Source organism: Armigeres subalbatus, chromosome 2 (genome assembly GCF_024139115.2).
Source record: "Armigeres subalbatus isolate Guangzhou_Male chromosome 2, GZ_Asu_2, whole genome shotgun sequence".
NCBI classification, from domain to species: domain Eukaryota; kingdom Metazoa; phylum Arthropoda; class Insecta; order Diptera; family Culicidae; genus Armigeres; species Armigeres subalbatus.
In genome coordinates, this window is record NC_085140.1 from 373,281,404 (window position 1) to 373,308,298 (window position 26,895).

The 26,895-nt window shown below is 43.0% G+C and overlaps 1 protein-coding gene and 1 non-coding gene across 2 annotated transcripts in view; one reads left to right on the forward strand and one right to left on the reverse strand.

The window, feature by feature from the left end:
- Positions 1-26,895, forward strand: part of LOC134213082 (mitogen-activated protein kinase 1) — a 329,641-nt gene that overhangs the window by 94,910 nt on the left and 207,836 nt on the right. The gene's annotated exons all lie outside the window — the stretch shown is intronic.
- On the reverse strand, positions 15,285-15,357 carry Trnav-aac (transfer RNA valine (anticodon AAC)). The gene has a single exon. It is a non-coding gene; the product is annotated as a tRNA-Val (tRNA).

Sequence of the window (26,895 nt, forward strand, 5' to 3'; positions counted from 1 at the left end):
CCACCATTCTATACAAAGGAAGAGGCGAGGCGAATATTATTCAAAGAGCAAATTAACCAATTGGCGACGCCATAATGTTGCCGTCCGTAGCAAAATCAAGAATGCGCCCCGGAGGGAGATTCTATACAATATGAATTCGTATGAATGGCATCAGTGGCAGCCAAGTGAAATTCTTCTCAATATTCTTATTAGGTTTTGTTGCAGTTTGTGATTGGGAAGGCGGATCATTTACAATCGATCGAAAGATCACTAGCTTCTGTTGAGCTAGTGGTTTGAAATCCGTATGATCGATCATCGATCAGATCAAACGGTCCTTTTAAGGGCAATAAATTTTACATGAGAGAAAGGGGGTTTGACTGAGAGTAAATTCGTTTGAAAAATCAAAATCATCGATGGGACGCAACGATGACGTCTGTACTTTGTAGGAAATCATCCAGTTGTTATTGTCAGCAGCAAGTAAAATTCGAGCAATCATTTGGTTGCTGTTATTTGTAATTATGTACAAAGAGCGAAACACATCCGAAAATTCAATCATAAAGATGACATCTAAAGGATCTCAATCTCAAAAATTGCATCTCAAAAGCACAAAATATAATCGCATGGCGATGCAGAAGTTTGATGTCGGAAGTGCAATCACATGCGTGCGTCACAAGGAGTAGCTGGTGTAAATTTATTCATATAAATGGTAAATTGGTAATGTGATCGCATTTTGACGTGAACTACTCTGATACAGGGTGTAAGATGGATATTTCAAAATTGGGGATCGTCACGTAGTCATGTACGATTTTATAATATTATCTTTATCTTTTGATGAATTTTTGAGGTTTATATATCAAACGCATCGGAAATTCTCCACCAATTTGCAAATTTTATTGAAACTTTTGATTATCAACGTTAGACTAGTGGAAATTTATATTCTTTCCAAATTCAGCAAAAAATTCAGACCCAATTAAAAATCCTGCATCCCCAACACGGACATCAGGTTGTTATAAGTTACGGTCCTTTTCGCCCAGCGCTGACCCTCGACAGCAAGCTTATTTTCAGGCAACAGGTTGACAAAACGGTGACAAAGTGTAACGTCTTGTTGAAACCAGGGCTGGCATACTCCTCAGAGTAGTCGAAATGTGCGTGTCTTTTGCACTCCTCAAAAAGACCGGAGAGAGTGTGTTTCGATTATCGCTCATTTTTTCTCTTCCTCAACGCAGTGAGGCCTCTTTGTGTTTCTACTCTGCAGCGAATGCATTTGTCAGACACGAAGAGTTGAGGATAAATGATGAAATAAACACACCGTGTTCCTCAATGAGTTTTGATATAACGGTGAATCGAATAGAATGAAAGTAAACATTGCTAAAGTTTAACGAAGCTGTTAATACTTTTCATGCGTAATAAGATGTTTTTGTTTTTGCTTGCTTTTGGGATGTCTGTGGGCAAAACTATTCAGAAGCCTATATTGCCAACATTATTACGCCACTTTACGTCGCTTTAAAATGTGTTACTGACAATTTCTAAATACAATTTCCGTCAGGTAATCTCAGGTAATGAAATCGAAACAAAAACAGAAAACATGGAACTTATATTAAGTCCCATTATTTCATTTCAGAGCTATATTTTTTCTTGATGCATTATGTCCAAAATACTCCTGCTCTGATAACGGGTTTTTGTGTGTTTGCCGTCGAAATATTGATTCACCCTTATTATTTGAACGTCACCTTAGGTGAACGACCCCTAACCGCTTTTATCTAAATTGCTTCTAGAATTATTGAGAAGCGTTTTCAAAATTTCACCGTTTGCTTTCCCGTGCCATTCCTTTCGAATATCATATTTTGGCTTCTTCTTCTTCTTTGTGCAACCCTTATTTGCCAATGTTATACTTTTTAGCATGGAACGCTTGAAACCCCGCCGAAATATGTTTGTGTTCCAAAGTATTTTTGTGAGCATTATGGAAAACAATATCATTTTAGAGAATATTGCACCAAGTGGCACAACTTTGTGTTGGCCCAACTCTCACCAGAATAATTCGCTCACTCTTCGTCTTCGTCCTCACTCATCGTGTTGGCTATGTTACACGATGAGGATCAGCGTCACTCTCTGTGGTGTGTATTAAAATCTCCTCATTGTGCACAGTGTGTGAGGAAATGCCAGCTCTGGTTGAAACTACTGTACCCTTTGATCAACCGCCGGTCGTCATTGTCCCTGAAAAATAAGCTTGCTGTCTACAAGCAAATCATCCTCCCTGTGATCGAATATGGCATGCCGGTCTGGGAGAGCTGCGCTAAAACCCACCACCTCAAACTTCAACGGGTCCAAAACAAATTCCTGAGGATGATCCTCAACACCCCTCCCAGGACAAGAACATCCGAGGTCCCCCGTCTGGCCGGAATAAAAACCTTACATGAACGCTTTGGTGAGTGTAAAGAAAAGTTTAGGGTCCGTTGCTTGCATTCGGATCAGGCACCAATTAGGGCGCTAGTTCCAATCTAGGTTATCAATTTTTTTTATTGTAAATATTAGTGTACATAGTAGTTAGGTTATCAAATTTTAAAAAACACACCAGCGCCTCCTAAAGGCCGTCATGATACATTATATTTTAAAAATTAAGTAATAGCATAATAATAATAATAATAACAATAATTGAAATTGAAGTTGGAGGGCCAAGCCGGCCGATCACTGTACATGTATAAAAATGATTGTAGAACAAAACATGTTTTAAATAAAGAAGAATTTTACTACTACTACCCAGCGCTCCTATTAGGGATAAATGCATGGATGATATCAGTAGCAGACAAATAAAATTTTCATTTTTGCTGTTGGGGATTGGAATTGCACATTATGTTAATCGGTTCTTTTTGGAACCAAAATTTTATATAAGAGAATATTTATCCGAAGCTAATATTATTCAAAGTGCAAATGGCGATGGCGACGGTTCAATCAAAACAATGCCGTCAGTAGCAAAATCGCGAGTGCGCTTTGTTCACCGAGATGCGCTTTCAGCGATTTGACGGCAATTATCCTTAATTACTGACATTTTATTGGTTAAATACAGTAAAGATTGCAATTTTTATTTGCAAAAGAAATACCCAAATTTCGTTAAGCTCATTTAGAAGATTTTTCGAAAAATAAGAAAAAACAACAATGAAATTGAATTTTTCCAAGTGAAAACCCTAACAAAATAAACAAACAAAACTAAACTTCTCATGTTATATAAAATTCGAAAATTTAACATTTTTTACTTAATTACATAAATATATCAGTTACTTTCAAAATGTTAATTTTTAATTGTCGTATCCAAATTTTATGTTTTGAATATTGCTCGAAACCAGTGTTGTCTCAAAAGTAACTAAAAGAACAATTTTGTAATATTCATGAATGATGGGACTTGCTAGGTTCTTCATTTCACCAAACGGTTTTACGTAGTTTACGTCGGGCGGTCGTGTCTTGTACACAACCCTTATGATTTTTTTTTTAAACAGAACTCCGTGTTCTCGAATTATTAACTCGTGTATTGTGGCGTCAAATTGTTGATTCAGTGGTTTCTGTTTAGATGTAAGCTAAATAAATGAATGAATGTGCTTATGCATATTGCATATTAGTGGTAGAGTTTTGTGTAGAAATTAGAGTCTGTAGGTCGGCTATCTGAATCGCTCGAAAAGGGTCTTATATTACATTTTCCTTGTGCTGAATTTGTTGAAAACATGGGCCAATCTGACCCTTATTTGGCCAAGTGTCACCCCCGATGACGGTACTCACATCATAGTTTTCATTTGTTTTGTTCTCAATACTATGGCTTTTCAATTTTAACCAATTTTGTAATTTCGACCTTTTGTCCCTTCGACTTTTTGTCCTTTCGACATTTTTTCCCGTCGACCTTTTGTCCATTCGACCTTTTGTCCCGTCGACCTTTTGTCCCTTCGACCTTTTGTCCATTCGACCTTTTGTCCTTCGACCTTTTGTCCCTCAACCTTTTGTCATAGATTCCTATTTACCTACTCTGTTGTCTCATTTTTAGCAAAAAATAAATTTGGACTCGACACAATTTTGAGTGAGGCTCAAAGTGTACTGCTTGAATGCGCAGTTGAGTTCAGGGTAAAAAAATAGGATTCCAACAATTTCCAGTTTTAATGATTAATAGAATAGAACGAAAAAGGACAAGTCTGGTATTGAGCCCAACATCTTCTCAATCTGAATCGGAAACGGTGTCACTTGACCACTTCATTTATAATCGCAGTTCATTATTTTTATTTCACTTTATTTGGTATCAAGAAATTAATCTACAATTTTGTGCATAAGCATGAACCTTGTACGTATGAAGTGATAGTAATCAAAAAGAACACAAGCTCATCTGCTACAGCCAATTTGCTACTTCTGTTTGAAACCACTGGCCATTGACATATTGCAACGTTCTCAGTGCTGTGAGCACCGGCTGTGACAAAAATAAGTCGGACACATTCAATTATCACTCTGCTCTGACCCGCTTGCCGTAAGCTCCTGTTGACAATTGTAAGCTAGTTCCGGGTCAGGAAGTTCCAGCACACTGGAACGTGCCATTTCAGTTTACAGTAAGTATGCAAAATCCCTACTCCGACCTCATCCTCGTATCTATTGATATGGAAATCAGAGGAAGTTCGAGTGAAGCTGAATCTGCATCCATCCATAATATCACCATACTCCCAAATACAAGCGAGGGGAACACATTGCTGTTGATTGGTAGGGACAGGAGAAATGCACGAAACCGGAATGCATTATTAGCTCGATTGAGAGATGGTCCCGGAGGAAATCCTGATAATAAAGTGTCAATAATTACGACGACGACAACAAAGATATTGGCGCTCAAGATAGGGTGTGCCAAGGAGTACTGCACATTGAGTGAACCAGATGTGGCCAACCAAGCAAAATAATTTACTCTTTTCAACATAAAATATCCTGATTTATTGGACCACCCTGATCGGGTGTACTAATTAGCAATCCAATTCGATTCCGCTGGAGGAAGCATTACTAACGATTACCATTGTCCCCCTCTCCCAAGATAATGTAATTGGTTTAGATGTGTAAATTAAGATTGTCTAAACTCGTAGACTGTGTCCATGTTCATACAAGTGGGACGAACACAATTACTATTAACGCAAATTTACAAGCGGTAATTTTCTGCAGACGCGTCGACGTCGAGAAAGGACAACACGAGCACAGGGATAACATTGCCACAGCATGCTGGGTGTCTTGGCAGCGAGGTCAGAGGAACACTACACGTGGCCTTTCGAGAAAAATACGTTTGGTTGTTTACATAAATTTGTAAGGCTAATGGTTATGAAGTTTGGTCGGAATGGTCGCTTTTTGTGCTGGTCGCACCTCATGATCGAATTTCATTACGTAAATTGGTGACTAAAGCAGTAATCGAGTTTAAGCATTCTTTCTCGAAACACCATATGGTCGTAACGGCAATGTACAAGGTCGCAGGGATTCTTTTTCTATTTTCGGAGCATTGAAGAATCCAAATAAGACCATTTTTTTGCAGTTTCAAATCAAACTAATCCACATAGAACACAAGCCCAGAAAAATGTATCTCAATTCTAATCATAATTAAAACCAGACCATATTAAAATCCAATACTAATCCATTTTACATCCACTCGAACGATTATCCAATCCAAATCCAATGCAAATCCACTTCAATCATTATTCAATCAAAATTCAATGGAATTCCACTCCAAATCAAAACCAACCTAAATCTAATTCAAATTCAATCCAGATCCTAAATCTAATTCAATCCAACTCAATTGAAATTCAAATAAAATCCAAATCCGTTCCAAATACTATCCAAATTCAACCCAAGCTCAAATCAAACCCAAATCTAATCCATATCTGATCTAAATCCAATCCCAGACTAAATTTAAATCCAAATCCAGATCAAAACAAAATCCAATCCAAATCGAAATCCAATACAAGCCAAATTCGATCCAAATCTAATTCAAATCCAATCTAAATCCAAACCAATCCAAATTTAATCCAAATCCAATCTAAATCCAAATCAGAACCTATCCAAAATCAAATCCAAATATAGTCCGATTTGGATTCAAATCCAATTCAAATTCAATTCAAAACAAATCCAAATCCAATCCAAATCCAATCCAAATCCAATCCAAATCCAATCCAAATCCAATCCAAATCCAATCCAAATCTAATCCAAATCCAATCCAAATCCAATCCAAATCCAATCCAAATCCAATCCAAATCCAATCCAAATCCAATCCAAATCCAATCCAAATCCAATCCAAATCCAATCCAAATCCAATCCAATCTAAATCCAAATCCAATCCAAATCCAATCCAAATCCAATCCAAGTCCAAATCCAAACCAAGTCTAATCCAAATCCATTCCAAATCCAATCCAAGTCCAATCCAAATCCAATCCAAATCCAATCCAAATCCAATCCAAATCCAATCCAAATCCAATCCAATCCAATCCAATCCGAATCCAATCCAAATCCAATCAAAATCCAATCCAATCCAATCCAAATCCAAATCCAATCCAAATCCAATCCAAATACAATCCAAATCCAATCCAAATCCAATCCAAATCCAATCCAAACCCAATCCAAATCCAATCCAAATCCAATCCAAATCCAATCCAAATCCAATCCAAACCAATCCAAGTCCAATCCAAATCCAATCCAAATCCAATCCAATCCAATCCAATCCAAACCAATCCAAACCAATCCAAACCAATCCAAACCCATCCAAACCAATCCAAACCAATCAAAACCAATCCAAATCCAATCCAAACCAATCCAAACCAATCCAAACCAATTCAAAACCAATCCAAACCAATCCAAACCAATCCAAACCAATCCAAACCAATCCAAACCAAACCAATCCAAACCAATCCAAACCAATCCAAACCAATCCAACCAATCCAAGTCCAATCCAAACCAATCCAACCAATCCAAATCCAATCCAAACCAATCCAAACCAATCCAAACCAACCAAACCAACCAAACCAATCCAAATCCAATCCAAACCAATCCAAACCAATCCAAACCAATCCAAACCAAACCAATCCAAACCAATCCAAACCAATCCAAACCAACCAATCCAATCCAACCAAACCTAATCCAAACCAATCCAAACCAAACCAATCCAAACCAAACCAATCCAAACCAACCAAACCAATCCAAACCAAACCAATCCAAACCAATCCAAACCAAATCCAAACCAATCCAAACCAATCCAAACCAATCCAAACCAACCAAACCAATCCAAACCAATCCAAACCAATCCAAACCAATCCAAACCAATCCAAACCAATCCAAACCAATCCAAACCAATCCAAACCAATCCAAACCAATCCAAACCAACCAAACCAATCCAAACCAATCCAAACCAATCCAAACCAATCCAAACCAATCCAAACCAACCAATCCAAACCAATCCAAACCAATCCAAACCAACCAAACCAATCCAAACCAATCCAAACCAATCCAAACCAATCCAAACCAATCCAACCAATCCAAACCAATCCAAACCAATCCAAACCAACCAAACCAATCCAAACCAATCCAAACCAATCCAAACCAATCCAAACCAACCAAACCAATCCAACCAATCCAAACCAACCAAACCAATCCAAACCAACCAAACCAATCCAAACCAATCCAAACCAACCAAACCAATCCAAACCAACCAAACCAATCCAAACCAATCCAAATCCAATCCAAACCAACCAAACCAATCCAAATCCAATCCAAACCAATCCAAACCAATCCAAACCAACCAAACCAATCCAAACCAATCCAAACCAATCCAAACCAATCCAAACCAATCCAAACCAACCAAACCAACCAATCCAAACCAATCCAAACCAATCCAAACCAATCCAAACCAATCCAAACCAAACCAATCCAAACCAACCAAACCAACCAAACCAATCCAAACCAATCCAAACCAATCCAAACCAACCAACCAATCCAAACCAATCCAAACCAATCCAAATCCAAACCAATCCAAACCAAACCAAACCAATCCAAACCAATCCAAACCAATCCAAACCAATCCAAACCCAATCCAAACCAACCAAACCAATCCAACCAACCAAACCAATCCAACCATCCAATCCAATCCAAATCCAATCCAACCAAACCAATCCAATCCAACCAATCCAATCCAATCCAATCCAAACCAATCCAACACCAAACCAAATCCAATCCAATTCCAATCCAAACCAATCCAAACCCAATCCAACCAAGTCCAACCAAACCCAACCAAACCAATCCAACCAATCCAAACACAACCAAATCCAATCCAAATCAAACCAAACCAATCCAAACCAAACCAAACCAATCCAACCAAACCAAACCAAATCCAACCAAACCAAACCAATCCAAATCCAACCAACCAATCCAATCCAAATCCAATCCAAACCAATCCAAACCAATCCAAACCAAGTCAATCCAAATCAAATTCAATCCAAATCCAATCCAATCCAAATCCAATCCAAACCCAATCCAAATCCAATCCAAATCCAATCCCAATCCAATCCAAATCCAATCCAAATCCAAACCAATCCAAGTCCAATCCAAATCCAATCCAATCCAATCCAATCCAATCCAATCCAATCCAAATCCAATCCAAATCCAATCCAATACCAATCTAATCCAATCCAATCCAAATCCAATCCAAATCTAATCCAAACCCAATCCAATCCAAGTCCAACCAAATTCCAATCCAAATCCAATCCAAATACAATCCAAATCCAATCCAAATCAAATCCAAATCCAATCCAAATCCAATCCAAATCCAATCCAAATCCAATCCAAATCCAATCCAAATCCAATCCAAATCCAATCCAAATCCAATCCAAATCCAAACCAATTGAATTCAAGTCAATCCAAATCAAATTCAATCCAAATCCAATCCAAGTCCAAATCCAAACCAAGTCTAATCCAAATCCATTCCAAATCCAATCCAAGTCCAATCCAAATCCCATCCAAATTCAATCCAAATCCAATTCAAATCTAATAAAAAAACCAATCCAATTCCAATCCAAATTCAATCCAAATTCAATTCAAATCAAATCCAAATCCAATCCAAATCCAATCCAAATCCAATTTCAATTCAAATCCAATCCAATCCAAATCCAATCCAAATCCAATCCAAATACAACCCAAATCCAATCCAATCCAAATCCAATTCAAATCCAATCCAAATCCAACCCAAATACAATCCAAATCCAATCCAATCCAATACCAATCCAAATCCAAATCTAATCCAAATCCAATCCAATCCAAATCCAATCCAAATCCAATCCAAATCCAATCCAAATCCAATCCAATCCAAATCCAATCCAAATCCAATCCAAATTCAATCCAAGTCTAATCCAAATCCAATCCAAATCCAATCCAAGTCCAAATCCAATCCAAACCCAATCCAAGTCTAATCCAAATCCATTCCAAATCCATTCCAAATCCAATCCAAGTCCAATCCAAATCCAATCCAAATTCCATCCAAATCCAATGCAAATCCAATCCAAACCTAATCCAAACCAAATCCAATCCAAATCCAATTCAAATCTAATCCAAAATCAATCCAATTCCAATACCAATCCAAATCCAAATCCAAATCCAATCCAAATTCAATCCAAACCACAACCAAAATCCAAACCAACCAAACCAATCCAAACCAATCCAAACCAATCCAAACCAATCCAAACCAATCCAAACCAATCCAAACCAATCCAAACCAACCAAACCAATCCAAACCAATCCAAACCAATCCAAACCAACCAATCCAAACCAACCTAATCCAACCAAACCAATCCAAACCAACCAAACCAATCCAAACCAATCCAAACCAATCCAACACCAACCAAACCAAACCAAACCAATCCAAACCAATCCAAACCAATCCAAACCAATCCAAACCAATCCAAACCAATCCAAACCAATTTAAACCAACCAAACCAATCCAAACCAATCCAAACCAATCCAATCCAATCCAATCCGAACCAATCCAAACCAATCAAACCAATCCAATCCAATCCAAACCAAACCAATCCAAACCAATCCAAATACAATCCAAACCAATCCAAACCAATCCAAACCAATCCAAACCAACCAAACCAATCCAAACCCAATCCAAATCCAATCCAAACCAATCCCAACCAATCCAAACCAATCCAAACCAAACCAATCCAAGTCCAATCCAAACCAATCCAATCCAATCCAATCCAATCCAATCCAATCCAAACCAATCCAAACCAACCAACACCAATCTAAATCCAATTCCAACCAAACCAATCCAAATCTAATCCAAACCCAATCCAATCCAAGTCCAACCAAATCCAACCAAACCAATCCAAATACAATCCAAACCAATCCAAATCAAATCCAAACCAATCCAAATCCAATCCAAATCCAATCCAAATCCAATCCAAATCCAATCCAAATCCAATCCAAATCCAATCCAAATCCAATCCAAATCCAAACCAATTGAATTCCAATCCAAATCCAATCCATATCCAAATCCAATCCAATCCAATCCAATCCAATCCATATTCAATCCAAATCCAATCCAAATTCAATCCAAATCCAATCCAAATTCAAGTCAATCCAAATCAAATTCAATCCTATCCAAATCCAATCTAAATTCAATCCAAATCCAATCCAAGTCCAAATCCAAACCAAGTCTAATCCAAATCCATTCCAAATCCAATCCAAGTCCAATCCAAATCCCATCCAAATCCAATCCAAATCCAATCCAAACCTAATCCAAATTCAATCCAAATCCAATTCAAATCTAATAAAAAAACCAATCCAATTCCAATCCAAATCCAATCCAAATCCAATCCAAATCCAATCCAAATCCAATCCAAATCCAATTTCAATTCAAATCCAATCCAATCCAAATCCAATCCAAATCCAATCCAAATACAACCCAAATCCAATCCAATCCAAATCCAATTCAAATCCAATCCAAATCCAACCCAAATACAATCCAAATCCAATCCAATCCAATACCAATCCAAATCCAAATCTAATCCAAATCCAATCCAAATCTAATCCAAACACAATCCAATCCAATTCGAATCCAATTCGAATCCAAATCCAATCCAAATCTAATCCAAATCTAATCCAATCCAATTCCAATACAAATCCAATCCAAATCCAATCCAAATCCAATCCAATCCAAATCCAATCCAAACCCAATCAAAATCCAATCCAAATCCAATCCAAATCCAATCCAAATCCAATCCAAATCCAATCCAATCCAAATCCAATCCAAATCCAATCCAAATTCAATCCAAGTCTAATCCAAATCCAATCCAAATCCAATCCAAGTCCAAATCCAATCCAAACCCAATCCAAGTCTAATCCAAATCCATTCCAAATCCATTCCAAATCCAATCCAAGTCCAATCCAAATCCAATCCAAATTCCATCCAAATCCAATGCAAATCCAATCCAAACCTAATCCAAACCAAATCCAATCCAAATCCAATTCAAATCTAATCCAAAATCAATCCAATTCCAATACCAATCCAAATCCAAATCCAAATCCAATCCAAATTCAATCCAAATACAATTCAAAATCAAATCCAAATCCAAATCCAATCCAAATCCAATCCAAATCCAATCCAAATCCAATCCAAATCCAATCCAAATCCAATCCAAATCCAATCCAAATCCAATCCAAATCCAATCCAAATCCAATCCAAATCCAATCCAAATCCAATCCAAACCAATCCAAACCAATCCAAACCAATCCAAACCAATCCAAACCCATCCAAACCAACCAAACCAATCCAAACCAACCAACTTAATCCAACCTAATCCAATCCAAACCAACCAAACCAATCCAACCAATCTAAACCAATCCAAACCAACCAACACCAATCCAAACCAAACCAAACCAAACCAAACCAATCCAAATCCAAATCCAAATCCAATCCAAATCCGATCCAAATTCAATCCAAATACAATTCAAATCAAATCCAATCCCAATCCAATCCAAATCCAATCCAAATCCAAACCAATCCAAGTCCAATCCAAATCCAATCCAAATCCAATCCAATCCAATCCAATCCAAATCCAATCCAAATCCAATCCAATACCAATCCAAATCCAAATCCAATACAATTCCAATCCAAATCCAATCCAAATCTAATCCAAACCCAATCCAATCCAAGTCCAATCAAATTCCAATCCAAATCCAATCCAAATCCAATCCAAATACAATCCAAATCCAATCCAAATCAAATCCAAATCCAATCCAAATCCAATCCAAATCCAAACCAATTGAATTCCAATCCAAATCCAATCCATATCCAAATCCAATCCAATCCATATTCAATCCAAATCCAATCCAAATTCAATCCAAATCCAATCCAAATTCAAGTCAATCCAAATCAAATTCAATCCTATCCAAATCCAATCTAAATTCAATCCAAATCCAATCCAAGTCCAAACCCAATCCAAATCCAGTCGAAATCTAATGCAAGCCAATTTCGATCCAAATCCAAATACTATTCAAATCCTATCCAAATCCTATCCAAATCCAATCCAAATCCAATCCAAATCCAATCCAAATCCAATCCAAATCCAATCCAAATCCAATCCAAATCCAATCCAAATCCAATCCAAACCAATCCAAATCCCATCAAAACCAATCCAAACCAATCCAAACCAATCCAAACCAATCCAAACCAATCCAAACCAATCCAAACCAATCCAAACCAATCCAATCCAAACCAATCCAAATTCAATCGAACCAACCAAACCAATCCAAACCAACCAAAATCCAATCCAAACCAATCCAAACCAATCCGAGCCCAATCCAAACCAGTCGAAATCTAATGCAAGCCAATTCCCGATCCAAATCCAAACACTATTCAAATCCCCATCCAAACCAACACAAACCAATCCAAACCAATCCAATTCAATCCAAATCCAATCCAAATCCAATCCAAAATCCAATCCAAATCCAATCCAAATCCAATCCAAATCCAATCCGAGCCCAATCAAAATCCAATCCAAATCCAATCCAAATTCAATCCAAATCCAATCTAAATCCAATCCAAATTCAAATCCAATCCAAATTCAATCCAAATCCAATCCAAATCCAATCCAAATCCAATCCAAATCCAATCCAAATCCAATCCAAATTCAATCCAAATCCAATCCAATCCAAATCCAATCCAATCCAAATTCAATCGAAATCCAATCCAAATCCAATCCAATCCAATCCAATCCAAATCCAATCCAATCCAAATTCAATCGAAATCCAATCCAATCCAAATCCAATCCAATCCAAATTCAATCGAAATCCAATCCAAATCCAATCCAATCCAATCCAAATCCAATAAAAATCCAAATCAAATCCAATAGTCCAATTCAAATTCAATTCAAAACAACTCCAAAACCAATCCAAATCCAGTCCAAATCAAATCCAAATTCAATCAAAATCTAATCATATTTGAATCCTAATCAAATTCAAATTCAATCCAAATCCAATCCAAATCCAATCCAATCCAAATTCAATCGAAATCCAATCCAAATCCAATCTAAATCCAATCCAATCCAAATCCAATCCAATCCAAATTCAATCGAAATCCAATCCAATCCAAATCCAATCCAATCCAAATTCAATCGAAATCCAATCCAAATCCAATCCAATCCAATCCAAATCCAATAAAAATCCAAATCAAATCCAATAGTCCAATTCAAATTCAATTCAAAACAACTCCAAAACCAATCCAAATCCAGTCCAAATCAAATCCAAATTCAATCAAAATCTAATCATATTTGAATCCTAATCAAATTCAAATTCAATCCAAATCCAATCCAAATCTAAATTCAGTCCCTCAGTAGGGTCGTGGGTTCGAGTCCCATCGAAGGAAAAGTGGTTACCTCCAATACATTTTTCAAATCAAAATGTTCCACATAATGTACACAGTCACATCTGAGTTTTCAGAGTATTTCGAGTTAGCTTTAAATCCCAATTGAGCAAACACAATATTTTTTACGGCATTCATTATTGTTTAACTCTTTCTTCGTTTATTAGAAATGATCTTTTGACCATATTCATTAGTTTACCATCATTATTCGGAAAAATGACTTGGAATCTGATCGTATTGTGGGTTTTGCCTCGATTTACGTCATGAATAAAGCTCCGGAAGGGTAAACAATAACATTAATAACAGTCGAGCTTTTCCGTCATATCCATTCATCAATAATAAATCGATTCCTGTACGTGGGACCAAACCATTCCGTAATAGAAAATTACACGAACCGCCGGTCGGCAAGCAATAACAATAAAAAAAATATGAACAAACAGTCCCCTAGACAGCCGGCAACTTTTGGTTCATATTTTTACCATTGCAAGGAGCCGACGAGACGGAATACATAATTCGGTTCTGGAACGATTTTGTTTCCCGGAAGCTCAACAGGTTCTGATTTGGAGCGATCGGAAAAGTCGATAGCTACTGTATCGAAGGTTTTCTCTTCCCCGAACCGGACCGGTTATTCTTGGCTATTTTTGATGGAAAAATACTCCCGGGAGGAATGTGCGCGTCCCTTACAGCGGTGAAGATTTTGGCTTATTTCCTTACCCAATGAGGCATGACACAGCCAATTCAACCTTCCTCAAACGAGATATTTATGCGGGACCGCTTGTTACCGTTTCACCTGTTAACCCATCAACAACATCCATCGAAGATCGGGTCGGTCGTTGTGATAACAACCGACGACCTCTCTGGGAAAGAGCAGTGACTTTTATGAACTCGCCTTAGAATTGGCAAACCTGATACCGCCGACATAAATTTAGAAGGACTTGTAAACCGACACCACAGATACATTGAACGTGAACCATGTTTCGTTCATTTCGCTACGATGCTTCAGCTATGTAAAATGTAGGTCGAAACCAGAGGAGCATAATGCATAATTTATGAGCGAGCGAAGCTTTTCCCGCAAGCGGTGATGGGACCAAGAAAAATCAGACTTTCGTTGCCATCATCGTATCGTCGTTGCCATTCGGATCGAAAGTTGGTGTTTGTCAAAGCTCCTTCTCTGTCGTCGTTGGTAGTTGAACTAACTTTGGAATGAAAAAAAAAATCAAAAAGGTAGTCCTCGTTTTTGGTATCGTTAGCATCCTTTTCCTACAAATTGGATGAAAGTTTGCTGTGTTGATGGATGTAAGATGAATATAAATATGTATGTTTGGTTGTCAAATTGGTTGAACGGTGAGGATGTTGATGTAGCGTTGATAATTCATCCTGTCTCGAAAATATTAAACAAAATATCTGTTTCCGCCCGGGATCGAACCGGGGGCCTTCCGCGTGTTAGGCGGATGTGATAACCACTACACCACGGAAACGTGTGAAAGATAATATGCTTCGGTGAAACATCAACAGTGTATCTTGCTTACAATGCATTTCAATTGAACCGCATCGAGCTGGCTTGTTTCAAATGCAGCTTATTACACAATTTTGTTTTCGGCTGTTGTTTTGTTTCAATGGTTGATGAAACAAGCGAAGCGGGTACTGAAAGGTAAAGCTTATATTTATAATTCCACTTTATGGCATGTATCGCTAATAGAGAGAATAGAGATAAAGCAAAAACCAAATGGTTTTGGTTTGAACTACCATTGACTAAGTTTATGATGATTACAATTCTCATATTAATCGTTGTCGACTATACGGTGTAGCCATAATATTCAAGATGCTAACACTAGTCATGGCAATGATCTCTCAAGAGGTCTTTGACATGGGCGAATTTCTTTTTAGTTAAGAACAAAGGATTTTTCGTTCAAAACAAGGTTGACTATATAAAGCATTTTGTGGTTTAGAAGCGAGAACCTCTGTGTGGAAGGGAATGCATGGATACATTTTTTAAACGAGAACGTATTGAAATAATTTGTTGAATTAATATCTGGAAATTATCTGCTCCTATTTAATTATTGTTTAACTAAAGCAACAAATTTAATCCATCATATTTCGTTACTTACATCATTTTATTTTCTCTTTTATCTTTTAGGTAAGTACCAATAGTCTTCTGATTTACAAAAGTGGAAAGTTTCAAATGACTTACACCATTTGAAAAAAGAACAACACCGGAAAAAAACAACCTTCATTCATAGTAAAAGCGAGACTGCGTGTGAGACTAAAGACCACGTGATTAACGGATTAACATTATATTCTTCTTAACTCATGATTAATCCGTATGGTAAGATAAGACTACTTGGTGATTGTCCACTTCAACAGCATAATCAATAGACTAAAAAATAACCTTATTGCTCAAACAAGAAATATGATTGTCACTGATCAAACAAGATGCCAATGGAACTAGCGCTCTTCAGTACGGCAATTACGCTGGCTTTTTTCCTCTTTATTTGGGTGTTTTTTTAATCTTAAAATTTAGTTCAACACCAAATTACGCTGGCTGAATCGGACAAGATTAAAACTTCGTCAGAAATAATATTGCAGATGTAGGAAGGCTTTCCGAAATCGTTTGATTTTTCCCGGTGACCCTGATTCGAATTCCACGGTCTGAAACCGACGCATCCGTAAACATATGTATATTCATAGTTTCTGTATATTCCGTGTAAAGTTTGGTCACCGACTTTCTAAGAGCCCTCTCTGTGAAAATGTTGAGCTATGGAGCTACTATAATGGTGCAGACCGACGCCCAGCAAACTAGAAAACTAGAAACGATTCTAATGTACCGTCATCAGGGGTGACATTGCAATGGGTCAAATACGAGAATGGGTCACTGCTTCAAGTACTTAGAATGCTTGCAGAACATTTTTTATCAAGAAAATTAAATTATAAGAGACCTTTCAGAAGGATGTACTTATTCGACACCCAGACTGTCGGTGAGAGCGATGCCCCTTTTCATCCCCTATAACAACGGTTCTCAACCTGGGGTATATGTTCCCCTGGGGGTACCTTCGCTTGCCACAGGGGGTACCTCGGACAAAAATACGTAATGGCGGATGTATCACAATTGAAAAAAAACTAATTGATAACCACCCCACCCCAGTACAGTGTATGAAGGACTGTGGGACTAAACGTCGAATGAACAAATTTTAAAAATCTTCAAAGCAATGTTCGAAACAAAATGTTGAATAATATTAGGCTAGGAAGCCTCCTTTCAAGAGGCTTGGAAGCTTCCTTTCAAGAGGCTTGGAAGCTTCCTTTCAAGAGGCTCGGAAGCCTCCTTTCAAGAGGCTCGGAAGCCTCCTTTCAAGAGGCTCGGAAGCCTCCTTTCAAGAGGCTCGGAAGCCTCCTTTCAAGAGGCTCGGAAGCCTCCTTTCAAGAGGCTCGGAAGCCTCCTTTCAAGAGGCTCGGAAGCCTCCTTTCAAGAGGCTCAGAAGCCTCCTTTCAAGAGGCCTGGAAGCCTCCTTTCAAGAGGCTCAGGAAGCCTCCTTTCAAGAGGCTCAGGAAGCTTCCTTTCAAGAGGCTCAGAGCCTCCTTTCAAGAGGCTCAGAAGCCTCCTTTCAAGAGGCTCCAGCCTCCTTTCAAGAGACCCGGAAGCCTCCTTTCAAGAGACTCAGGAAGCCTCCTTTCAAGAGGCTCGGAAGTCTCCTTTCAAGAGGCTCAGAAGCCTCCTTTCAAGAGGCTCGAAGCCTCCCTTTCAAGAGCTCAGGAAGCCTCCTTTCAAGAGGCTCAGAGCCTCCTTTCAAGAGGCCTGAGGCCTTCTTCAAGAGGCTCAGAAGCCTCCTTCCAAGAGGCCTCAAGCCTCCTTTCAAGAGGCTCAAAGCCTCCTTTCAAGAGGCTCAGAGCCTCCTTTCAAGAGGCTCAGGAAGCCTCCTTTCAAGAGGCTCAGAAGCCTCCTTTCAAGAGGCTCAGAAGCCTCCTTTCAAGAGGCTCAGAAGCCTCCTTTCAAGAGGCTCAGAGCCTCCTTTCATGAGGCTCAGAGCCTCCTTTCAAGAGGCCTCAGAAGCCTCCTTTCAAGAGGCTCAGAAGCCTCCTTTCAAGAGGCTCGGAAGCCTCCTTTCAAGAGGCTCAGAAGCCTCCTTTCAAGAGCTCAGGAAGCCTCCTTTCAAGAGGCCTCGAAGCCTCTTTCAAGAGGCTCAGGAAGCCTCCTTTCAAGAGGCTCAGAAGCCTCCTTTCAAGAGGCTCAGAAGCCTCCTTTCAAGAGGCTCAGAAGCCTCCTTTCAAGAGGCTCAGAGCCTCCTTTCAAGAGGCTCAGAAGCCTCCTTTCAAGAGGCCCGGAAGCCCCCCTTCAAGAGGCTCAGGAAGCCCCCTTTCAAGAGGCTCAGGAAGCCTCCTTTCAAGAGGCTCAGAAGCCTCCTTTCAAGAGGCCTGGAAGCCTCCTTTCAAGAGGCTCAGCCTCCTTTCAAGAGGCTCAGAAGCCTCCTTTCAAGAGGCTCGGAAGCCTCCTTCAAGAGGCTCAGAGCCTCCTTTCAAGAGGCTCAGGAAGCCTCCTTTCAAGAGGCTCAGAAGCCTCCTTTCAAGAGGCTCAGGAAGCCTCCTTTCAAGAGGCTCAAGAGCTCAAGCCTCCTTTCAAGAGGCTCAGAAGCCTCCTTTCAAGAGGCCTGGAAGCCTCCTTTCAAGAGGCTCAAGCCTCCTTTCAAGAGGCCTCAGAAGCCTCCTTTCAAGAGGCTCAGAAGCCTCCTTTCAAGAGGCCTGAAAGCCTCCTTTCAAGAGGCCTCAGCCTACTTTCAAGAGGCTCTGAAGCCTCCTTTCAAGAGGCTCGGAAGCCTCCTTTCAAGAGGCTCGGAAGCCTCCTGTAAAGAAGCTCGGAAGCCTTCTTTCAAGAGGCTCGGAAGCCTCCTTTCAAGACGTTTGGAAGCCTCCTTTCAAGAGGCTCGGAAGCCTCCTTTCAAGACGTTCGGAAGCCTCCTATCAAGACGTTCGGAAGCCTCCTTTCAAGACGTTCAGACCTCCGTTCAAGACGTTCGGAAGCCTCATTTCAAGACGTTTGGAAGCCTCCGTTCGAGAGGCTCGGAAGCCTCCTTTCAAGAGGCTCGGAATCCTCATTTCAAAAGGCTTGGAAACCTCCTTTCAAGAGGCTCGGAAGCCTCCTTTCAAGCGGCTCGGAAGCCTCCTTTCGTATTTGACTCGGAAGCCTCCTTTCAAGAGGCTCGGTATTCCTTTAATATGCTCGAAAGCCTCCTCTTATGATTCTCGGAAGCCTCCTTTCAAGAGGCTCGGAAGCTCCCGTTCAACAATTCGATAGCTCGAAAGCCTCCTTACAAGAGACTCAGGAAGCCTCTTTTAAAGAGGCCTCAAAGCCTCTGTTCAAGAGGCCTGGACGCCTGTTTTCAACAGGCTCAGAAGCCTCCTTTCAAGAGGCTCAGAGCCTCCTTTCAAGAGGCTCAGGAAGCCTCCTTTCAAGAAGCTCGAAAGCCTCCTTTCAAGAGACTCGGAAGCCTCCTTTCAAGAGGCTCAGGAAGCCTCGTTTCAAGAGGCTCCAAGCCTCGTTTCAAAGAGCTCAGAAGCCTCCTTTCAAGAGGCTCAGAGCCTCCTTTCAAGAGGCTCAGAAGCCTCCTTTCAAGAGGCTCAGAGCCTCCTTCAAGAGGCTCAGAAGCCTCCTTTCAAGAGGCTCAGAAGCCTCCTTTCAAGAGGCTCAGGCCTCCTTTCAAGAGGCTCAGAAGCCTCCTTTCAAGAGGCTCAGAAGCCTCCTTTCAAGAGGCTCAAGCCTCCTTTCAAGAGGCTCAGAAGCCTCCTTTCAAGAGGCTCAGAAGCCTCCTTTCAAGAGGCTCAGGAAGCCTCCTTTCAAGAGGCTGGAAGCCTCCTTTCAAGAGCTCAGAAGCCTCCTTTCAAGAGGCTCAGAAGCCTCCTTTCAAGAGGCTCAGGAAGCCTCCTTTCAAGAGGCTCGGAAGCCTGCTTTCAAGAGGCTGGAAGCCTCCTTTCAAGAGGCTCAGAAGCCTCCTTTCAAGAGGCTCAAGCCTCCTTTCAAGAGGCTCAGGAAGCCTCCTTTCAAGAGGCTCAGAAGCCTCCTTTCAAGAGGCTCAGAAGCCTCCTTTCAAGAGGCTCAGAAGCCTCCTTTCAAGAGGCTCAGAAGCCTCCTTTCAAGAGGCTCAGAAGCCTCCTTTCAAGAGGCTCAGAAGCCTCCTTTCAAAGAGCTCAGAAGCCTCCTTTCAAGAGCTCAGCCTCCTTTCAAGAGGCTCAAGCCTCCTTTCAAGAACTCGAAGCCTCCTTTCAAGAGCTCAGAAGCCTCCTTTCAAGAGGCTCAGAAGCCTCCTTTCAAGAGGCTCAGAAGCCTCCTTTCAAGAGCTCAGAAGCCTCCTTTCAAGAGGCTCTGGAAGCCTCCTTTCAAGAGGCTCAGAAGCCTCCTTTCAAGAGCTCAGAAGCCTCCTTTCAAGAGGCTCAGAAGCCTCCTTTCAAGAGGCTCAGAGCCTCCTTTCAAGAGGCTCAGAAGCCTCCTTTCAAGAGGCTCAGAGCCTCCTTTCAAGACTCAGAGCCTCCTTTCAAGAGGCTCAGAGCCTCCTTTCAAGAGGCTCAGAAGCCTCCTTTCAAGAGGCCCAGAAGCCTCCTTTCAAGAGGCTCAGAAGCCTCCTTTCAAGAGGCTCAGAAGCCTCCTTTCAAGAGGCTCAGAAGCCTCCTTTCAAGAGGCTCAGAGCCTCCTTTCAAGAGGCTCAGGAAGCCTCCTTTCAAGAGGCTCAGAAGCCTCCTTTCAAGAGGCTCAGAGCCTCCTTTCAAGAGGCTCAGAAGCCTCCTTTCAAGAGGCTCAGCCTCCTTTCAAGAGGCTCAGAAGCCTCCTTTCAAGAGGCTCAGAGCCTCCTTTCAAGAGGCTCAGGCCTCCTTTCAAGAGGCTCAGGAAGCCTCCTTTCAAGAGGCTCGGAAGCCTCCTTTCAAGAGGCTCAGAGCCTCCTTTCAAGAGGCTCAGAAGCCTCCTTTCAAGAGCTCAGAAGCCTCCTTTCAAGAGGCTCAGAGCCTCCTTTCAAGAGGCTCGGAAGCCTCCTTTCAAGAGCTCAGAAGCCTCCTTTCAAGAAGGCTCAGGAAGCCTCCTTTCAAGAGGCTCAGAAGCCTCCTTTCAAGAGGCTCAAGCCTCCTTTCAAGAGGCTCAGAAGCCTCCTTTCAAGAGGCTCAGGAAGCCTCCTTTCAAGAGGCTCAGAGCCTCCTTTCAAGAGGCTCAGAAGCCTCCTTTCAAGAGGCTCAGAAGCCTCCTTTCAAGAGGCTCAGAAGCCTCCTTTCAAGAGGCTCAGAGCCTCCTTTCAAGAGGCCTGGAAGCCTCCTTTCAAGAGGCTCAGAAGCCTCCTTTCAAGAGGCTCAGAGCCTCCTTTCAAGAGGCTCAGAAGCCTCCTTTCAAGAGGCTCAGAGCCTCCTTTCAAGAGGCTCAGAAGCCTCCTTTCAAGAGGCTCAGAGCCTCCTTTCAAGAGGCTCAGAAGCCTCCTTTCAAGAGGCTCAGAAGCCTCCTTTCAAGAGCTCAGGCCTCCTTTCAAGAGGCTCAGGAAGCCTCCTTTCAAGAGGCTCAGAAGCCTCCTTTCAAGAGGCTCAAGCCTCCTTTCAAGAGGCTCAGAAGCCTCCTTTCAAGAGGCTCAGAAGCCTCCTTTCAAGAGGCTCAGGAAGCCTCCTTTCAAGAGGCTCAGAGCCTCCTTTCAAGAGCTCAGAAGCCTCCTTTCAAGAGGCTCAGAAGCCTCCTTTCAAGAAGCTCAAGCCTCCTTTCAAGAGGCTCAAGCCTCCTTTCAAGAGGCTCGGAAGCCTCCTTTCAAGAGGCTCAGAAGCCTCCTTTCAAGAGGCTCAGGAAGCCTCCTTTCAAGAGGCTCAGAAGCCTCCTTTCAAGAGAGCTCAAGGCCTCCTTTCAAGAGCTCAGGAAGCCTCCTTTCAAGAGGCTCAGAAGCCTCCTTTCAAGAGCTCAGAAGCCTCCTTTCAAGAGGCTCAGGCCTCCTTTCAAGAGCTCAGGCCTCCTTTCAAGAGAGCTCAGGCCTCCTTTCAAGAGGCTCAGAGCCTCCTTTCAAGAGGCTCAGGAAGCCTCCTTTCAAGAGGCTCAGAAGCCTCCTTTCAAGAGGCTCAGAAGCCTCCTTTCAAGAGGCTCAGAGCCTCCTTTCAAGAGGCTCAGGCCTCCTTTCAAGAGCCTCAGAAGCCTCCTTTCAAGAGGCTCAGAAGCCTCCTTTCAAGAGGCTAAGAAGCCTTATTTCAAGAGGCTCAAAAGCTTTCTTTCAAGAGACTCAGAAGCCTCCTTACAAGAGGCTCAGAAGCCTCCTTTCAAGAGGCTCAGAAGCCTCCTTTCAAGAGGCTCAGAAGCCTCCTTTCAAGAGGCTCAGGAACCTCCTTTCAAGAGGCTCAGAAGCCTCCTTTCAAGAGGCTCAGAAGCCTCCATGCAAGAGGCTCAGAAGCCTCATATCAAGAGGCTCAGAAGCCTCCATTCAAGAGGCTAAGAAGCTTCCTTTCAAGAGGCTCCAGAGCCTCCTTTCAAGAGCTCAAAGCCTCCTTTCAAGAAGCTCAAGCCTACTTTCAAGAGGCTCAGAAGCCTCCTTTCAAGAGCTCAGAAGCCTCCATTCAAGAGGCTCAGAAGCCTCCTTTAAAAGCTCAAAGCCTCCTTTCAAGAGGCTCGGAAGCCTCCTTTCAAGACGTTTGGAAGCCTCCTTTCAAGACGTTCGGAAGCCTCCTTTCAAGACGTTCGGAAGCCTCCTTTCAAGACGTTCGGAAGCCTCCTTTCAAGACGTTCGAAAGCCTCCTTTCATAACGTTCAGAAACCTCCTTTCAAGACGTTCGGAAGCCTCCTTTCAAGACGTTCGGAAGCCTCCGTTCGAGAAGCTGGGAAGCCTCCGTTCAAGAGGCTCGGAATCCTCATTTCAAAAGGCTCGGAAACCTCCTTTCAAGAGGCTCGGAAGCCTCCTTTCAAGAGACTTGGAAGCCTCCTTTCGTATTTGACTCGGAAGCCTCCTTTCAAGAGGCTCGGTATTCCTTTAATATGCTCGAAAGCCTCCTCTTATGATTCTCGGAAGCCTCCTTTCAAGAGGCTCGGAAGCTCCCGTTCAACAAGTTCGATAGCTCGAAAGCCTCCTTTCAAGAGACTCGGAAGCCTCTTTTCAAGAGGCTCGAAAGCCTTCGTTCAAGAGGCTCGGAAGCCTCCCTTTCAAGAGGCTCAGAGCCTCCTTTCAAGAGGCTCAGGAAGCCTCCTTTCAAGAGGCTCAGGAAGCCTCCTTTCAAGAGGCTCAAGCCTCCTTTCAAGAGGCTCAAGCCTCCTTTCAAGAGGCTCAGGAAGCCTCCTTTCAAGAGGCTCAGGAAGCCTCCTTTCAAGAGGCTCAGAAGCCTCCTTTCAAGAGGCTCAGAAGCCTGCTTTCAAGAGGCTCCAGGAAGCCTCCTTTCAAGAGGCTCAGGCCTCCTTTCAAGAGGCTCAGAGCCTCCTTTCAAGAGGCTCAGAAGCCTCCTTTCAAGAGGCTCAGAAGCCTCCTTTCAAGAGCTCAGAAGCCTCCTTTCAAGAGGCTCAGGAAGCCTCCTTTCAAGAGGCTCAGAAGCCTCCCTTTCAAGAGGCTCAGAAGCCTCCTTTCAAGAGGCTCAGAGCCTCCTTTCAAGAGGCTCGGAAGCCTCCTTTCAAGAGGCTCAGGAAGCCTCCTTTCAAGAGGCTCAGAAGCCTCCTTTCAAGAGGCTCAGAAGCCTCCTTTCAAGAGGCTCAGGAAGCCTCCTTTCAAGAGGCTCAGAAGCCTCCTTTCAAGAGCTCAAAGCCTCCTTTCAAGAGGCTCAGAAGCCTCCTTTCAAGAGGCTCAGAAGCCTCCTTTCAAGAGGCTCAGAAGCCTCCTTTCAAGAGGCTCAGAAGCCTCCTTTCAAGAGGCTCAGGAAGCCTCCTTTCAAGAGGCTCAGAGCCTCCTTTCAAGAGGCTCAAGCCTCCTTTCAAGAGGCTCAGAAGCCTCCTTTCAAGAGGCTGGAAGCCTCCTTTCAAGGCTCAGGAAGCCTCCTTTCAAGAGGCTCCAGAAGCCTCCTTTCAAGAGGCTCAGAAGCCTCCTTTCAAGAGGCTCAGAAGCCTCCTTTCAAGAGGCTCAGGAAGCCTCCTTTCAAGAGGCTCAGAGCCTCCTTTCAAGAGAGCTCAGAAGCCTCCTTTCAAGAGGCTCAGAAGCCTCCTTTCAAGAGGCTCAGAATCCTCCTTTCAAGAGGCTCAGGAAGCCTCCTTTCAAGAGGCTCAGAGCCTGCTTTCAAGAGGCTCAGAGCCTCCTTTCAAGAGGCTCCAGAAGCCTCCTTTCAAGAGGCTCAGAAGCCTCCTTTCAAGAGGCTCAGAGCCTCCTTTCAAGAGGCTCAGAGCCTCATTTCAAGAGGCTCAGAATCCTCCTTTCAAGAGGCTCAGAGCCTCCTTTCAAGAGGCTCAGAAGCCTCCTTTCAGGAGGCTCAGAAGCCTCCTTTCAAGAGGCTCAGGAAGCCTCCTTTCAAGAGGCTCAGGAAGCCTCCTTTCAAGAGGCTCAGAAGCCTCCTTTCAAGAGGCTCAGGAAGCCTCCTTTCAAGAGGCTCAGAAGCCTCCTTTCAAGAGCTCAGGAAGCCTCCTTTCAAGAGGCTCAGAAGCCTCCTTTCAAGAGGCTCAGAAGCCTCCTTTCAAGAGGCTCAGGCCTCCTTTCAAGAGGCTCAGAGCCTCCTTTCAAGAGGCTCAGAAGCCTCCTTTCAAGAGGCTCAGGCCTCCTTTCAAGAGGCTCAGAAGCCTCCTTTCAAGAGGCTCAGGCCTCCTTTCAAGAGGCTCAGAGCCTCCTTTCAAGAGGCTCCAGAAGCCTCCTTTCAAGAGGCTCCAGAAGCCTCCTTTCAAGAGGCTCAGAGCCTCCTTTCAAGAGGCTCAGAAGCCTCCTTTCAAGAGGCTCAGAAGCCTCCTTTCAAGAGGCTCAGAAGCCTCCTTTCAAGAGGCTCAGAGCCTCCTTTCAAGAGAGCTCAGGCCTCCTTTCAAGAGGCTCAGAAGCCTCCTTTCAAGAGGCTCAGAGCCTCCTTTCAAGAGCTCAGAGCCTCCTTTCAAGAGGCTCAAGCCTCCTTTCAAGAGGCTCAGAAGCCTCCTTTCAAGAGGCTCAGAAGCCTCCTTTCAAGAGCTCAAGCCTCCTTTCAAGAGCTCAGAAGCCTCCTTTCAAGAGGCTCAGAAGCCTCCTTTCAAGAGGCTCAGGAAGCCTCCTTTCAAGAGCTCAGAAGCCTCCTTTCAAGAGGCTCAGAAGCCTCCTTTCAAGAGGCTCAGAGCCTCCTTTCAAGAGGCTCGGAAGCCTCCTTTCAAGAGGCTCGGAAGCCTCCTTTCAAGAGGCTCGGAAGCTTCCTTTCAAGAGGCTCGGAAGCCTCCTTTCAAGAGGCTCGAAAGCCTCCTTTCAAGAAGCTCGAAAGCCTACTTTCAAGAGGCTCGGAAGCCTCCTTTCAAGAGGCTCGGAAGCCTCCATTCAAGAGGCTCGGAAGCCTCCTTTAAAGAAGCTCGGAAGCCTTCTTTCAAGAGGCTCGGAAGCCTCCTTTCAAGACGTTTGGAAGCCTCCTTTCAAGAGGCTCGGAAGCCTCCTTTCAAGACGTTCGGAAGCCTCCTATCAAGACGTTCGGAAGCCTCCTTTCAAGACGTTCAGACCTCCGTTCAAGACGTTCGGAAGCCTCATTTCAAGACGTTTGGAAGCCTCCGTTCGAGAGGCTCGGAAGCCTCCTTTCAAGAGGCTCGGAATCCTCATTTCAAAAGGCTTGGAAACCTCCTTTCAAGAGGCTCGGAAGCCTCCTTTCAAGCGGCTCGGAAGCCTCCTTTCGTATTTGACTCGGAAGCCTCCTTTCAAGAGGCTCGGTATTCCTTTAATATGCTCGAAAGCCTCCTCTTATGATTCTCGGAAGCCTCCTTTCAAGAGGCTCGGAAGCTCCCGTTCAACAAGTTCGATAGCTCGAAAGCCTCCTTTCAAGAGACTCGGAAGCCTCTTTTCAAGAGGCTCGAAAGCCTTCGTTCAAGAGGCTCGGAAGCCTCCTTTCAAGAGGCTCGGAAGCCTCCTTTCAAGAGGCTCGGAAGCCTCCTTTCAAGAGGCTCGGAAGCCTCTTTTCAAGAGGCTCGGAAGCCTTCTTTCAAGAGGCTCGGAAGCCTCCTTTCAAGAGGCTCGGAAGCCTCCTTTCAAGAAGCTCGAAGCCTCCTTTCAAGAGGCTCAGGCCTCCTTTCAAGAGGCTCAGAGCCTCCTTTCAAGAGGCTCGGAAGCCTGCTTTCAAGAGGCTCAGGAAGCCTCCTTTCCAAGAGGCTCAGGCCTCCTTCCAAGAGGCTCAGAAGCCTCCTTTCAAGAGGCTCAGAGCCTCCTTTCAAGAGGCTCGAAGCCTCCTTTCAAGAGGCTCCAGAAGCCTCCTTTCAAGAGGCTCAGAGCCTCCTTTCAAGAGGCTCAGAAGCCTCCTTTCAAGAGGCTCAGAAGCCTCCTTTCAAGACTCAGAAGCCTCCTTTCAAGAGGCTCAGAAGCCTCCTTTCAAGAGGCTCAGAAGCCTCCTTTCCAAGAGGCTCCAGCCTCCTTTCAAGAAGCTCAGAAGCCTCCTTTCAAGAGGCTCAGAAGCCTCCTTTCAAGAGGCTCAGAGCCTCCTTTCAAGAGGCTCAGAAGCCTCCTTTCAAGAGAGCTCAGAAGCCTCCTTTCAAGAGGCTCAGAGCCTCCTTTCAAGAGGCTCAAGCCTCCTTTCAAGAGGCTCAGAAGCCTCCCTTTCAAGAGGCTCAGAAGCCTCCTTTCAAGAGGCTCAGAAGCCTCCTTTCAAGAGCTCAGGAAGCCTCCTTTCAAAGGCTCAGAAGCCTACTTTAAAGAGGCTCAGAAGCCTCTTTTCAAGAGGCTCGGAAACCTCCTTTCAAGAGCTTAGGAAGCCTCCTTTCAAGAAGCTCGGAAGCCTCCTTTCCAGATGCTCAGGCCTCCTTTCAAGAGGCTCAGAGCCTCCTTTCAGAGGCTCAGGAAGCCTCCTTTCAAGAGCTCAGAAGCCTCCTTTCAAGAGGCTCAGAATCCTCCTTTCAAGAGGCTCAGAAGCCTCCTTTCAAGAGGCTCAGAGCCTGCTTTCAAAAGGCTCAGATGCCTCCTTGCAAGAGGCGC